Source organism: Lagopus muta, chromosome 4 (genome assembly GCF_023343835.1).
Source record: "Lagopus muta isolate bLagMut1 chromosome 4, bLagMut1 primary, whole genome shotgun sequence".
Classification (NCBI taxonomy): Eukaryota; Metazoa; Chordata; class Aves; order Galliformes; family Phasianidae; genus Lagopus; species Lagopus muta.
The window spans coordinates 21,241,974-21,258,250 of NC_064436.1; the positions used below are offsets into that span (position 1 = coordinate 21,241,974).

Genomic DNA, 16,277 nt, shown 5'->3' on the forward strand with positions numbered 1-16,277 from the left:
TGTGGTAGGTGACAAGGTGAACTCTGGTATGATGCTAACATTTACTTTTCCAGGAAAAGGTATTCAGATGGTAGTTCTGCACTGTAAGGCTAGCCAAGGCATTAAGTGGTGTCCTCCATGGAATCCCTGTGATTTTATTCATTTCAGGGACAGAAAGCTAGCAAGTGTATAAAATCGAGAAAGCCTCAAATTGCAAATATTTCTGCTGTTTACTATCCAGATTGTTTTTTATCCTGAAATAGTCCCCTGAGCTGCTCAAAGGGAGAAAGCTGCTGCCTATGCCTAATGCTATCTGACGACTGAATCAAAGTTCTCATAAATACGTGAAGCTCCACCTGTTGTTTTCAAATAAAAATTCTTACGCAGAAAGCAGAAAGCTGAAACTGTACAATATTTCCTTAACCACTTTTTTCAATAGGCCTTGAAACTGTAAGACTGAGAGATTGTAGGAAATTTGTTAGTTACATTGGCAAAGTATTTCTATTCTTTTAAGTTAAAGGAGGAAAAAAAAAATAACTGAAAGATGATTCCAGTGAGATAACACAAACTCCAAAAACATTTTAGATGTTATATATTATGATAAAATCTAGGCAGCTAAAATGGTGTTTGTGGAGTAGAGTAATTGTGCATAAACCATCAATACACCTTTCACAATTTTAAGGTATATCAGCATATCTGCAATACACGTCTAGGGGCATAAATGCATTGCTTCCTACTTCAGACTCTCTAGATTTTTCCCTACACAAACTCCATAAAGAAAAGAGCAAAGCAACATGCAATTTTTTATCCATTTACTGTAGCTGGGATAACTCTGATTTTTTTAAATTACAAATATGAAGGATATAAACAAGCTCAGTGCAAAACTCTCCTCACCATTGAGTACAACTATTCAGAATATTGCACATCAATAAATAATTCATCCTTTGATCTCATTCATTGGCTTTTTGTCTGATGCATGCTAAACCTGTTGACTGTTCTGCATCTAAGAAAATACTGTTACATGTATTCACAAGTATAACAGGACAGACTGAAATGAACGGGTTCAGATAATTTAATTAGGTCATAGGTTTTTTTTTAATGTAATTCAGTAAGTATTTGAACTTTTAACTTGTGTTAACTCAATTTCCTCATGCTTTCATTTACCATTTGTTGGGGACATTACAGTGATTAGCCAAAGCCCTTCCAGCTCTTAATGTTCCCAATAAATTCTGGTTTAAATTGACTGTCACTTTCTCGCTATGATAAATTAGGTATCTGACATCTTAGAAGGAACCAGTCTACTGTCTACTTGAACTAAATTTTTCTAGTTCCTCAAAATCAACAAAAATAGAATTGTAATAAAGACTGCCATGAGTAGCCACAGCAGGCAAGTGGACTGAACAAGTGCATTCTCAGACACTTTTACAATCCTGATTCTTTTGGGAGTTAAAATGATCCTGTGTGTCTTTTGCTTGACAAGCTAAATAACATTATATTCATACTTAATTGTTCTGTTACCAAGTTATTAGCAGTGTCAGAACTTCCTGAGAAGAAAAGCCAAGTATTCTGCATGTCGGCAATGTATACCCACTGTGCTGAGAAGCAAATGGAACAGCAATGTTATTGTTCTATTAGGCTCAAAGATTTGCTGTTGGCCAACTGCCTTGAAAACCAATCTGCTAAATTATAACGTGTACTCTGTGTACACTCTAAAAATTCTGCAAACTTGGGTATTAAAAATGTCTCCAGGAACTTTTCTATTGAGGATAACAATACCTTTTGTTCAGATTGATTGCTATTGATTCTAAGGTGTGTTTATAACTCAAGTTAATCTAGAAAAGATATATTGGGCAGAAAAAGAAGAAATTCTTATCTCTAAGCCTCTCTGTTCCTCATAACAACACATTCATATTCATATCACAGAAGCCTATCTTGTAAATATTTGTATTTTGCAATCATGACCTACTCAGTACTCAGAAAATAGGAAGGCAAATAAAAGCATTCTAGGCTAACAGTTTTTGGAGCCTTTGTATGAATACCATGTGATGTCTTCTATCACTTGTATCCCCCTTAATTAATCTCCTCTGATTTATTTACTAGGACAACATGCTTTAATAAGTGATGGTTTCTTGTCCATCCTTCTTGGTAGCTAGATCTACTCAGTATGCTACCTTTAAATTCTTTTAAGTATCTTGCTTTAGGTTCTCAGCGGATTCAGGTGAAGAATATAGCTCTATTGCCCAACAACTCCTTAATGTATACTTTACAATGCTTTATTAAAAAAAATATATCCTTTCTTTTCATTTTTCAGAAAATGCACTGCCACAGAAGACTGAGAGATGTATCTTGAGAACTAAAGTGCCATTTGTGTACCTGAGAGGTCCATTTTATCTCCAAATCTCACTATAATTTTATATAATATGATATACTTTTAAAGAATAAAAATAACATTTTCTACAACCAAGGAAGCAAAAGTATGCTACGTTTCTAAAATTATTCAATAGTAGTTAGCTCCATAGAGACATACTTCCTTTGCCCAATAATTAATGACAAGATAACAGGAAAGGAATGGTAAGCTTTCTTTTCCTACTGAAGCCAAAGTTTGGGGTACTCCCAAAGAGACCTTAAAATTGTATTATTTCCATGGGACTGAGTTCTGATGTGATGACACCTGCTCTGATCAGCATGTAAGGCACAGAACTTTGCAACATGAACTAGAAACCCAATAACCAATATAGAAAAAAAAACCTACAAGCTTCCAAGTGAAAACATCATGCTTGGACTTGGAGATATTAAATCCATGTGCAAAACGTTTACTAAGATAAAAGCATTACTCGATCACGCACAAAAGAAAAAAAACATGTTAAAGAATGGAATCCTAATAGATACAAAGTTTTGCAACAGTAAAGACTCAGTTTGTTTCCTAGTTACACAGAAGCTGAGATATAATAAAGGTTATTAATGAGAGAGGAGAAAACTAGCAATGTGCACAAGAAGGATATACTTGAAGTATTGCTTAATTCAAACCCAATCCACCTTTCACTGTGAAAACAAAGTGCACATGACAAGTCTACATTTATTTCTGTGTCAAGTGATATGACAACAGCATTGAACAGGACAGTTAATGAACTTGTGAACAGCACTGTTAAAGAGCTACTCTTTCCCTCTATTATTTTCAGTAAGGCTTGAATATGTATTCATATGTATATGGACAATAATATGTATACTTTCTACTTTGCTGATTAATACATCTAAAAGGAAGCTACATAAGTGTAACACACCTTTCTTAAAGTTGAGTGCAATATACTTTTAAACAATACCAATCTGTTTATGAGCAAGGGGAAAGGGAGAAAAAGCCTGTTTCTTCAAACTATATGTAACTAGAGTTTGTTTCCAAAACTCAAATCATTTTGTTGTGTCCGCTCAATGCCTATGACATTGGAAGGGAACTATGATGGATCTATGAGATTTTGGCTTCAAGACAGCTCCATCTTGACTTTCAAAAAAAGAAAAAGAAGGAAGGATGGACTCCCTATTACCAGCCTCTAACATATTAGTATACGTATCTGGCTTGTGCTACACTTCCTCTTATCCTCCTGACATTTCAAGAGCTGTCTGCCAGATCTTACAAATGCTCTCCACTAAAAATAACTGCTGACATTTGCAAGTGGCATGTACTAATTACATTCAGAAGAGGCTTTCTACATACGTTTATTTGTTTATCCTATTTTTTATAAACCTTGGCTCTGGTTCTTAAAAAATTGGCAAGAGTATCCCATACCTGTCTTAAAACATACAAGTTTAACTATTATAATGGAAATGTTTTTGACGTTAATGTCTAACATAGGGGTTTGGATTGCCTTTTATTTATTTTTAAATACTTGCATGCCTATCCAGCATTCAGTGACTGAAAACAGTAGTAGTCTGCCTCATTATAACAATTCAATTTCTGAAGGAGGGAATCCAGCACACTGAGTAACATGAAACTGGCTCCTGAAAGATGGCCTCACCTCTATGTCAAAACGACATGTTCAACATCACTGAAGCACAGACATTTTATTTTAATGGATTTAAAGAATATGGCTGCTAACAACCAGCAGTCTGAGGTATGTAGTCACTGTGAGTAGAGTCTCAGTTGGTTTGCCACCAGAAGTGTGAATTTTCATGCATTCTAGTGGACTCTGGCCCTTCCAATTTCAGATGTTAAAGCTGTGTTAATGGCAGTGGCCAGTTCATAACTTCTTTACCTGTGGGAGGTGCAGGGATGCCCCAAGCACATTCAGGTTGACCGAAGACACTACATTTGCTATAGAATTTTATGGAAGGAGTCCTGTAGCTCCCTGCTCAGAAACCACTTATTGCCGGGTTACATTAAGTTCATAAACTTGTGACCTGCTGTTCAAACCCATCTCCTTTTTCTTCACCTTAGTTTTCTGTATATCACAATCAATGCTTCAGCCTCAAATACTACAAGCAAGACTCACAAATATTATTTGTAATGCTTAAACACTGAAATTAAAAAATCATGAAGATGCTTCTATAAATGTCTGAACAATTCTAAGTACATCATTTGTAAAATAACAAGTCCTACTATTTTTTTTTTCCCCCTGAAAAGACCTTTTAATTCTCATTGTGTTGTATGATACAACTCTTGAAACTCAAGGTCAAAAAATAGCACCAATGCTAAGGTGAACAGAGAACCAATCTGGTGTCTCCTGAGAGGAAAATTCCGATTTCAGCTTGCAGCCTATAAGAAGGCCACAGGGTGCACGGGGCGCATTCGGTTAATAAAGAGTGATTGTCCCTCCTAGCCCTTATATATCCTGACAGAGGCAGGGTGTGCTAACTGGGGGTTATTGGTAACAAAGACACAACATTTCACACTCTTGTTACATTGGTTCTTATGTGTTTCTGACACTGCTTTTGCATCTGCCCATGCAAAATTCTCCAGAATCCATAGCATTTTTAGTACATGTTCATGTTTAGTACATGTTTAGTACACAAGAAGATCTGAAAATTGATAGATAATAATACAGGTATTTTCTTTTTTTTTTTTTTTTTTAAACCAGGCAACTACTGAATATTTGTAAAATACACTTCTATATTTACTTTGTTTTTTGATAAACACTTGCCTTTCAATTACATTAAAATAAGTCTAATTATTATATTTGTCCTGTCACTATTCCTGCATTATCTCATTGATTACTGCAGAACACAAATTATCTGCTGAGGTTTGGAAAAGTGAATGAATTAGCACATTCCCAAACTGAGATGCTTTCTTAGGCTCTTACACCTTCAGTAAGGTAAGAATTTTATTCCTCTTCTCTCATTTAGGGTACTAGCATTCCTTGCCAGCTATGCTCCTTCAGGGGAAAAGTACAGGCTTTTCAATAATGTAAATATAATGCCTCACTGCTGTCTGTTATTGAAAACCGTTAAGAGCTACTATACAAGAAAAATAAAATCTGTCACAAAGAGTTAAGCTGGAGATGAAATTTTCTGTAGAATGGAACATAAGAGATGTCATTTCATTTTATAACATACTGTCTGTTTTGTACCAACAAAGTTTTGTATAAACGTCGCTGAAATATAAAGCACTTTCAGTTGAGTTCAGACTGGGAGAATCTTCTTGATGGAGCTTATCTCAAAATCATTTGAAGTCCAAAGTGTCTATGCAAAACCATTAATCTCAGAATGTGTCTAAACACTATCCTGGAGACAGGCTGCAATTTACAGTTCTCTGTGACAGAAAAATCACTGGTAGAGCCCTGTCATTTAACCCCAATGATTTCTTCAGTAGGAACGGAAAGAAAGGTTTTCATACTGTCCTGTCACAGAAGGACTACAGAATCTGTCAACGCTGTGTAGCTTTACATAAAAAAAAAAATAGAAGTGATGTGTAGGTTTTTCCAGTCATTGTGAAACAAAAGTCAGTAAGGTGGTCTTTTAGATCAGTGTCATTGACAAAAACTTGCTACATGAAGTATAAAGAGAGCTTTTATATTTCTCAGGGGAAAACATACGGGAAAAATATTTCTGCCTTCTGCATCAGGTTTTTGTTCTACCTACTTTAAATGTAAGATAGAGCTCTCTGGATTCATGATAGCCAGCCGTATGGTTTCTATCTCCAATAACCTAAAAGCACATGTTTGATAGAGGGGGACTGCAGAGTGATGGCCATGCTTATCTGCCCAATATACACAAATCACAGTTCTGAAGAGTCCGGCTGTCTAAAAATCAAATTTGTGTAAAGAGAACATTCACATTGGATTTACAGTTTAAGTGCCTCTGTGTTTAGTATGTGTTTCACCATCACAAAATTAACTCTATGTAACAGAGCATCTATCTTACAGTTTACAGATATTTGCAATACATGAGTTTTATATAGCTTTTCAATTGCCTTCATATATCTATGTAGAAACTATTTAGCAAAATACAGTAAGCCAAAGTGATTTTTTTTTCCCCACATAGAATGTTGCTTTTCCATTTGAAAATATTAACTGAAGTTATCTAACTGAGAAGTCACATTTCACACCTGTCACCAATGCAACATTTTGGAGCAGTGTGCAAAGTAATTATGTTCATATTATGTAAAGCTCTCCATGTAAAACTCCTAGAATATCATCTCACAGACACTATTGCTGGGTGCTGAGGAAAAAGAACATCAGAGGCATACACACCGGGTCACCCAAAAGTCATTTAGTACTTGTTGACTTTACTGGCCTTTCCTTTTCCTTGCCTGGGAAGACCTTCACCTGTTTTGAGAAATATATGGAACAGAGATGGCATCACATTTTCCCTGCTGGGCAAAAGAACTGACAGTGACTTACCAACTAAGGAAACCCAGGGGTGGGGGTGAAGGATGCATTCCTGTACACTAAGGAAACTGTGCAGCTGCCTCAAGAGTGGCTAAAGTTATAGCCAAAACAAAGAGACATACAGATGTGTTTTAAAAACACATGCACTCCTCACACAATAGAAACTGGTTAAGTGTCAAGGAACAACACAACATATTGTAGGTGAGGAAGAAGAGAAAAGACCTTTATCTAGAAGCCTCCTCAGAGTCTAGGACCTTCAAAAGCACTCAGGAAAAACCTACTGAGCACCACCTGACAAGCCTGATCAGATGCTAGGGACACACGTACAGCAACAGAGCTCCTATTATTTATGATCTTCAAGAGCTCTGGTACTGACCATCTCTGCCTCATTTATGAATAGAAGAAAAAGAGATGAAGAACATCATCCAAAACACAAGAAAACAGCAATGATAATGTTGTAAAATGAGGACAGCAGTCAGTGTGTTTAAATGTCTTATCGATGTACGGTGGCCAGAACAAACTGTGTGAAGAGGGGCGAGATGAGAAATAACGTGCAATTTTCCAGGCACATTTTTAAGCTGCAGTGGTAGTGATAAGCACACTAAAAACCTCTAATTATGAATTCACTTACATGTTCTCATTCAAATTTAGTTATCCTTGATGTGATATTAAGAGTGATAATAGTATATGTTATGCTAGTTTTGCAGTGCATTGAACTAGCAGTTACTAACTTAGACAGTGATAAATACAGTAACTGCTAGCTTCAAAGAGGATCATCAGTGTTGCACAGCATTCAGGACATAAATACCTTTACATCTGAAAAATGTTAGCATACATATTTGTGAGTGATCTGCTATCTCAATACACTACAGAATGCTTAAATAGGTTTACAAGAGTCATGCAAAACATAACTCATCACAATATGCCAAAAAAACGAATATTTTCTTCAGAATTTTAGAGATGAAGGTTGTAAACTAAAGGGATTAATGGCGTTTATTAGAATTCCAGATTAAGAATGTTAGCTATGCACTAAATTAATCCAGATATCTCATTTTTTATTATTAGCACCCCAATATATTCTGATTTTGAGCATTTCTTATGAAAAAGTACTATTTTACCTGAAATCTCGCAGCGTGCAAAGTGATTCACTGAACTGGACAAATACATACTGTGGCCAGGGCCCCTAAATTCTTTTATTTTTTAGCCTGTAAGTCCTGAGGTTTTTTTCTTCCATTTTCCACAGCTTCAGATTTTCTGTGTGTACAAAATTTTCCACTTTAACCTTAAATTTTTCTGTCCTTCTGGTGTTCACTGACAATCTCTGAGGCTTGCGCTTTATTCTCCTTCAGGGTTCATTCTTCTTCTAAATACTCATCATCCATTGCATTCTATAAAGAGAGTTCCCAGCAGTAGTTTTTAAAATAAAAGATAAAATGTTCAGTATCTGAACATTTAGGGCTCTAGTGTCAGTACCTGCAATGCCTCCTGTTGACAATGATGGTTATCACTGGGGGCAACTGAAATATGTTCATTCTGAACTGTCTTCAGAAATCAGCCTTATCTGATTGTTCTTTCAGATCAAAAGAAGTAGGAAGACAAAGTAAGCTGTGCATATTCTTTCACTCTGCACTTTGTTGTTAAAAAAGGAGGAATCCCACTAGGACCCATAAACCACTTTTAGACATCACTAATCTTTGCTATGAATTTCTATTTTTTTTCCATTTACTGCCATCTGACTGATTAGATTTTGATATTTTAGTGACATAGAGCAGCACTGTTAGGAATTAATGTGCAAAACATATGGAAAAATCTAGACAGACAAAAGAACATTTATTGCTCTAAGGAAAATGACATGTAATTCTCAGCACTTACAGCTGAGATTAGACTTTTTTCCACACTATAAATATGTAGTCAGCAATAGGAATACCTGCAAGGTCTCACCTGGAGCTCCTGGATTAAGACACTGTTAACCTATCTTTTACATATTTGTGTAAGGTAGCTTGCACTGTCTCTTACATCAGGTTCAATTTCAATAATTAAATACATAAGTAGCTTTGTCAATTGTTTAAAGCAGATTAGAGAAAAGCAATCATGCTTTTTTTTCTTTTTCGAAAACTCGAATAAAAATGCAGCATAGTTCACATTGATTCTGACGAAAGAGATGTGAAATACTTCATATCAAAGTTTTGTTTAAAAAAACAAACTGGGATTGATTTGTATATGGTACATCTCAGGCTTCACATTCAGCTTTACACAGATGGAGCTGCAATTGTTGGTGATTTTTTCAGTATTCAGCAGGACCCTGCTGAGGATCTCTACACGTACATAAAACAGCACAACCTGTGTGATTGATAGCAAGTGAATAAATGAAACGTATTTTGCACTGTTTTTATAGTCTCTGACACAGCCATTATCAATGGTATTAAAATTTTAATACGAAGCACATATTCTACATCTGTTTTCTGCATCCACATTTTGGTACTTACCATTAATTTATATACTACTGAACAATTCTCAGAAAGTCTATGTATAACTAACCAGTTCCTAATTTTGTAATGAGTTCTACCTGGTTCGTTGGTGTGTATCATCCAAATGGCCTGACCTTTTTTCCCCCCATTAAAAGATTATCAGGTCAATTACCATCTCATTGACACTCATACAGAGTTTGTTCATCTTTCTCTGTCTTACTACAGTGTAAAAATGAGTTCTGTGGAAAAATATGACTTGGACAGTAGTCCAAAGCACAATGAGCCAGATCACTGCTTCTTCTTGGTACCTGTCATATGCTGGAGAAAAGGATTTGGATGACAATTGAATCTGAGACCAGTTTGCCATCTGCTCAGAAGAGAATGCATTAAAATATCCCTATTCATTAAAGAAAATGTCTCTTAAGCCTCTTCGAAAGCACATCACAGTAGATCTTGAGGTCAAATCTTCCTCTCAGGAAATCACATCCCTTCTTACACATGCATTTAAATCTACATAGACTCAGCAAAAATCTGCCCCTCAAATGTTGATTCTTACTGTACACAGAAAGTGCACAAATCACAGCTTTCTCATAAAAAAAAAGACAGAATATTAAAAAGAATAAAAATCAAGTTCTTTGTTCTCTCACTAGAAATTCTCACTGACAAATTGAGTTACACTTGCTTCTGGTTCAGCTTCAAGAACCAGCTTCACATTTGCTTGATTTCTATGCTTCCTAATTTATCTCCCTTGGGCTATTCAGGTTAGATGGATTCAAGAGACTAAGTATAAAAATTATGGTACGAATTCTACCACAAATAAGCCTTAAAAGTAGTTCAAAGAACCATAATAAACCATGAGAAAGGGTTTTTGAAGGGAAGTAAGAAAATATTCTTTGAAACAATAGTGCAGTGGTTCAAGAATAATTGAGCATCTTAAAATGAAAAGGCTGCAAAACTCATGGCAACTCAAAGCATCTGCTGTACTACTTCTAGAGATGTCATTACCATGCTGCAAGAGAGAAACTGTCAACATTATTTATTATTACGCTCAAGAAACAAATAAAATCTTTGATTTTTATTTCCCCTTCTATTTTGGCATGCGAGTGACAAACAGTATACACAAACATGGGGAACAAAAGAATGTTCTTTTAAAGGAGTTCCTATTCTTTTTCATCTAATGCACTATTCAGAAAACATGACCTTACTAGTTCAGTTATATCCACAATATCTGAGAAAACCCAATTTCTATGTCATAGAAAATATTATTCTTGGAAAAAGAAACTGGGTTTCTACACAGAAAGTAAAACACTATTTTTCTAATGCCAAGTTAGTATAAAATTTTACGGACTAGAAATGGCAGTGTCTTCTAGAATTTACTACCTATGATATTTATTCTCTTATTCTGGAGCGAACAACATACGTGCTAATGCCAAAAAAACTCCAGAACTAAAAGCAAGTTCTACAATAGCGTGTCTTAACAGTTAGCATTGAAAATCCTGGACACAACCAACAGATGTTGCACCTCCCCAGGCACAGCGTTTTCCCCATTGCTCTGCTTCTCTAAAAGGGAGTTCCTGATTTTGCCCACAAATACTCCATAGGAGAATTCAACCAATAAACACACAAACTGTTCCTACAGACAAAGGTAAATTTTCAGTCTTCCAGGAAAAGAACGCTTATATATTTTTCAGAACACCCAGAATATTTCATGCTGAATCCCTTGATATGGAAGGTCAGTCTTACCTAGATGAAACAAAGCCTAAGCTCTACAGCTCATCTCATGCTGTGCACATGCCACTAGGTTGCATTGGGGCTCAAGAGTAAGGCTAACTTCCACTTTCTGCTGGAAACCCAGGAGATTCAGGGTCTTGTTCATGTGGCAAAATAATCTTCTAGCAGTTACTTTGCACCTGAAGACATCTAAGGTTTACAAAGGAGGCATCTCTTCATTTATGCTGCTGTTAAATGGGTTAAGGTAGATATGCTCGGGAACTGCTTAATGACCTGATAAAATGAAGCTCATTTCTAATCAAACAGCTCCGACCACTTCTCATTAACAGTATAATGCTGATTATGAAGATAACAAACTAGGAACTAACAGGTACTGTATTAATTGACTTCAGACACTGAACTCATAAATTAACACATCTCAAGAAGGGATTTTAAAGAGGCTGTACACTGGGGGTACACCAAATTACCAATGGCCAAGAATGCTCAAAACAGAGAAATTTCCCTTGACAAGCAAATCAGAACACTGTGGCATCTACTACGAGAGGAGAACCTTGGCCCTAATCCATTCTCCCAGAACTATTCAAGCTGCTAAAAAGCAATCCTTTCTCTTTAGGCAATTCTATGCCATTTAGAGCTACTGCTCACAAGAGAGATATGTGGTATTGAAAAGGGAATAGAAACAGAAGTTTTCCATTTTCAGTAAAAAAAAGCAAATACTACAGACTCAAGTCACCACAAACCCTTTCTACCAAACAAAAAATTCTATGGATGTCAAAAAAAATGCATATAACACAAATGAAGTTGTGTTTTCCTGGACAGGCTTCAGTAATACTGATGCAGAGGAACAGAGGGGCTTGATTAATACTTGTATGGAAAACCAAGAAAAAAAACACAAGGGTATATACAGTGCTTTTTTGTTTTGTTTGTTTGTTTCTTGTACAGGAAGAGTAAAATGTATCATGATCTGTGAGATCATGTATGTGAACATTCACTTAGCAGAACATACCAGTCAGGTGATAGGCACACATCTGAGATCATACAGAATTTTAAACATTAGCTCCTGGAAGTAAATGTCGAGTGTACTTTGATATTAAGAGGCATGTCTGTATGAACATTAAACCGGACCTGGAATAACCCATTACTGTATTTTCTGGTCTTAAACATTTCTGTCCATTGAGCTTTGAATTGTTCCCTTTACTGACATGAGCCCAGGAAGGTATGGGTGACTTAGCAAAAAGCTGAGGTAGAGGCAATTCAATACTGTTAAATCACACAGATCCAATTATAACCTGTAATGACTACATGGGCAATGGAAGGTAACATTTTATCTTAGTTTCATGAGCGTATGTGAGTCTCATATCATAAATCCAATCTGGGAATATATTTCTGTTTCTACATAAAAGTATATGCAAAATATGCAAATGTTTAGCAGCAGGTACAGATATTACAAAACCTTACAAACACTACAAAACACAAGTTCAAGTTAGCAATACAGCCTTAACGCTTAGTCCTGGGTAAAAAGGAGAAACACCTTTCAAATAGCTGAACAGAACGTGAAGAAATCACTCACAGTAATTTGCCTTTTTTTAAGTGGCATTCATACAGCCCTTCTGAAAAACAGACTAAATTACATGCCCAAGAGTCAAAGAAATTGCAAAAGTGTATCTCCGTAGCATTCATATAGCCTTTGTGTATGTATTGCAAACAGACAACCAAGAAATATTGTTAAGTACTCAGCTAAACGTTAAATTTATACGTACAACTTTGAATAAATAATATATATATTTCCCTATCAACTACAGTTACTTTCTTCATTCTAGAAAGAGAATTCTGATAACTCTCAGCTAGGTTCACAACTGTATTTCATTAGAAAGAAAATAGATATAAGAACATACATTTAAGTATTTGTATTTTAAATCCATTAAAGAATATTCTGATTTTTTACTGTCTTTCAATTATTTGTCATTAGAAGCCTGTATACAAAACAATGCAAGTCTTAAGTTGTGTTCTGAAAATGAAACAGTAAAGAACAATATTACATAGAGAAAGTACACTGAAACTTCCAGTTCACCCAGACATTTCTTTCAGCACTAATTATTCCTATTACTTATTAATTTATTAAGACACAGCCATGTTATCCTCCTCCTAGAGACTAGATTAAGGGCTGGAGCAGCATCCCAAAGAAAAGGTTACAGAAGTCACTTACACTGCGTGCAACACTAGAACTGCAAGTTTATATTTTTCAGCCAATGCCTCTAATTCTCACAGTCCCACAGATGAGATCACTTACTCTACCTTACTGAAACTGTTCCTTCGTCAGATTCAAGAAAAAACTCAGCAATTACAGAACACATTTAAATTAAATATGACAACACAGCTAGAAGATGAAAAAGAGGAAAAGCTGGTAAAAAAAAAAAAAAATCCTGATAATGAAGTCCAGTCCAGTTCTGGGGATCATGCAATACAATATCTAAAGCCTTTTCCAGGATACTGAGACTTTTATTCTTTCACATGTAGAGCAAGTAAGAAGGGGAGAGAGTTTAAAAAAAAAAAAAAAAAAAAAAAGAATCTGTGGTCTGTAAATGATCAGCACAAAAATAAATTATGGTCAAGTAACTGAACTTTTCTGATGTGTAAATTGAATCACTCCCACACGCTGGTGTTTTATAATTAAAAGACCATTTTCACTGTTGGAAATTTTACTGAATTTTGTATTAAAAGAAGAAACAAACCATCAATCAGGAGGAGGTAGGGAACTCAAAGAGCTCAACCCATTAAACTTGAAGAGTGTAGTCGAATTCTGAATGACTTGCTCTAGGAAACTGTAGCTCTTTTAAGGCAGGATACTGTACAAACATTAATGAGCAGAACATGCATTTGATAGCTGTACTAAAACCTTTGTAGTCATACAGAAGAACACACTTCCCATTTGGTGTCACAAGATGCCGAATACAGTTTTACACGAACCCTTTTTGTGAGGTTCACAAGCTTTCAAAGATCTAACTTCAGCTACCATTAAGAAAAAAAAACCACAAAAACACTCAACTATAACTAAAGAAAAAAAAATAACCAGGTACTTAATTGATTCAATACAGTTGCTATGCAAGTACTGATCAGACTGACTAATATATGGTTACAACCAAAACACTGCCAAATACAAACACTTCTGAGTGGGCACCAACAGCTGCAGGGATATGGTACTCTCCTGACATACTTTCATTTGAGTCTAGGTCCTGGATACAAATGGCATTTTCAAGTTATTAATCTAAAGAGAACTCTCAGAAGAGAGTTAAAAGCTCCTTTTGTGAATTTCATTATTTATTCAATTATGTTATACTCTTGAAAATACTTTTCGGTAACAGTAAAGCATAGAGAAAGAAAACTTTATCAACCTAGATCTTTTTTCCTGGATAAAATACTCACATAAGCTAAAGTTAACACTACACCCATTTATCATATATATATATATACATACATACATGTAATATAAAATATTATTTTGACCCACACTGTTATTGCAACAATAGTAAATTAGATACAGCAGCAAAAATTATTGAGAATGGGTTAAGTCAATAGGGCATTGCATACTGAGCACATACCGGCCTCTTATAATTTTGTAGTTATGCTCTATTCTGCCAGCTAAATAACTGTGCGTCATTTAAAAATCACCAATACAATATATGGATCCCATTATAGATAGAAGCTGTCAGATGTTTCATCTTACCTTCAGCTTTCTCTCTGGTGTTATGCTGGTGAGTCTCAGATGAGCCCAGTAATCTGCAAATAAAATAGATTATGATGAATAAGGTCATCATGTATCTTAAAAACTGTTTAATCATTACAAAATGCCAAACCAACTTTTAAAGCAGAATATTAGATTTTATTTTTCTGTACATTTTTTTCCCCTCTTTGACTTGTGATATAGAATGCATTCCTTAATTTTTTCAATCTCTATTAACATCTACAAGTGAGATACAGATTCATGGGATACATTTATTATAGCTGCTACTGGACTAACATGTTATAAGACAAATTTATTTGTTTAGATTGCATGGAAATTTTGATTGCATGTTGAATAGTAGTTCTAAAAACATTTTGGGCATCCATGTTCATTCTACTCATTTAGTTTCACATTTGGTTTCTTCAGATCACATATGAAAAGGTTCTTTCCTTTCTACTACAGTGGAAAACTGATCAGATGTCCTCAGCATTTAACATAAAATTTAAGATACAGGTCTTCCTAGCTTTAGCACAGACAATGAGTTTTCAACGGCACCTTAGCAATTTCATTGATGTACTATGTATCAGCAAACATGATAAATTATCCTCCCACAGCTTTGCAAAGCCAATATACTCAAAAGTAATATGCATGAAACATATGGAAATGATACTGATTGTTTTTTTAAAAAAACATAACCAATAGCACTTAGAATATATAAAAAGGGCTATTTTCAGAAAGCTTTTTTTCATACATACTACAAGTTTATAGTGTTCTAAAGTTAACTATAAAATGATTTTCTGTTTTAATAATCAGGAATTTGGAGTATTTCACATATAAAAAGTAGCACTGATAAATTAAGAGGATATACAGAACAAAACCTTTGCCTAGAACAATAGCATCTGAAAAATCATGCTTCATTCTTTTATTTCTAACATTCCAATCACATTCACACTGGACTGCCTCAAACTCCACAGCTACTACTTGCATCTAGAACTTCTCTCCAAACAGGGATCCAAACAGCCTGCTATTATTATTATTTTTTTTCATTTGAGCTTTCAGTAATGCTGAAACTTTGCATGTGACAGTGACAACATATGACACAGAATATGAAGAAATGCACACCTCCTGTACTTATATAAATATTTTTTTTCCAATCACAACATGGTTTGCTTTCATTTCACCAAACTCCCAGCATTAAATAAATAAATAAATAAATAAAAATCAGTGTGAATAAGCACTTAATATATGTATACACTTAATTTCTTTCAAGCCAAAAATGTGAAGTGTAAAGGATTTTTTCTTCTTTCTTGTTTTAAAGGTAGATGTTGATCAAAGAAACAGAAGTAGGGTCAGTGTGATCCAACTAATGGGCACAGCACCAGAAAAGTCATTCCTAATACTGGCTTCAAACTTCTGACAGGCAGAGATTAAGAAATACGATCAGCTTACTATTTTTAACTTTTGGGGAAACAAGTATACACTCTACATTAAGTCACAATATCAATGCTCTACGTTCTGAAAAAAATGAGTGAATATTGGATCCGTGCATCCAGGTTCTAC

The 16,277-nt window shown here is 35.1% G+C and overlaps 1 protein-coding gene across 2 annotated transcripts in view; it reads right to left on the reverse strand.

The window, feature by feature from the left end:
* The window catches only part of TENM3 (teneurin transmembrane protein 3), a 1,260,835-nt gene that overhangs the window by 427,416 nt on the left and 817,142 nt on the right, over window positions 1-16,277 (reverse strand). For both annotated transcript variants that reach the window (XM_048943303.1, XM_048943305.1), the window contains one exon: window positions 14,721-14,773. The gene's annotated coding sequence lies outside the window, so the exon portion shown is untranslated. The remainder of the gene's footprint in view (window positions 1-14,720; window positions 14,774-16,277) is intronic.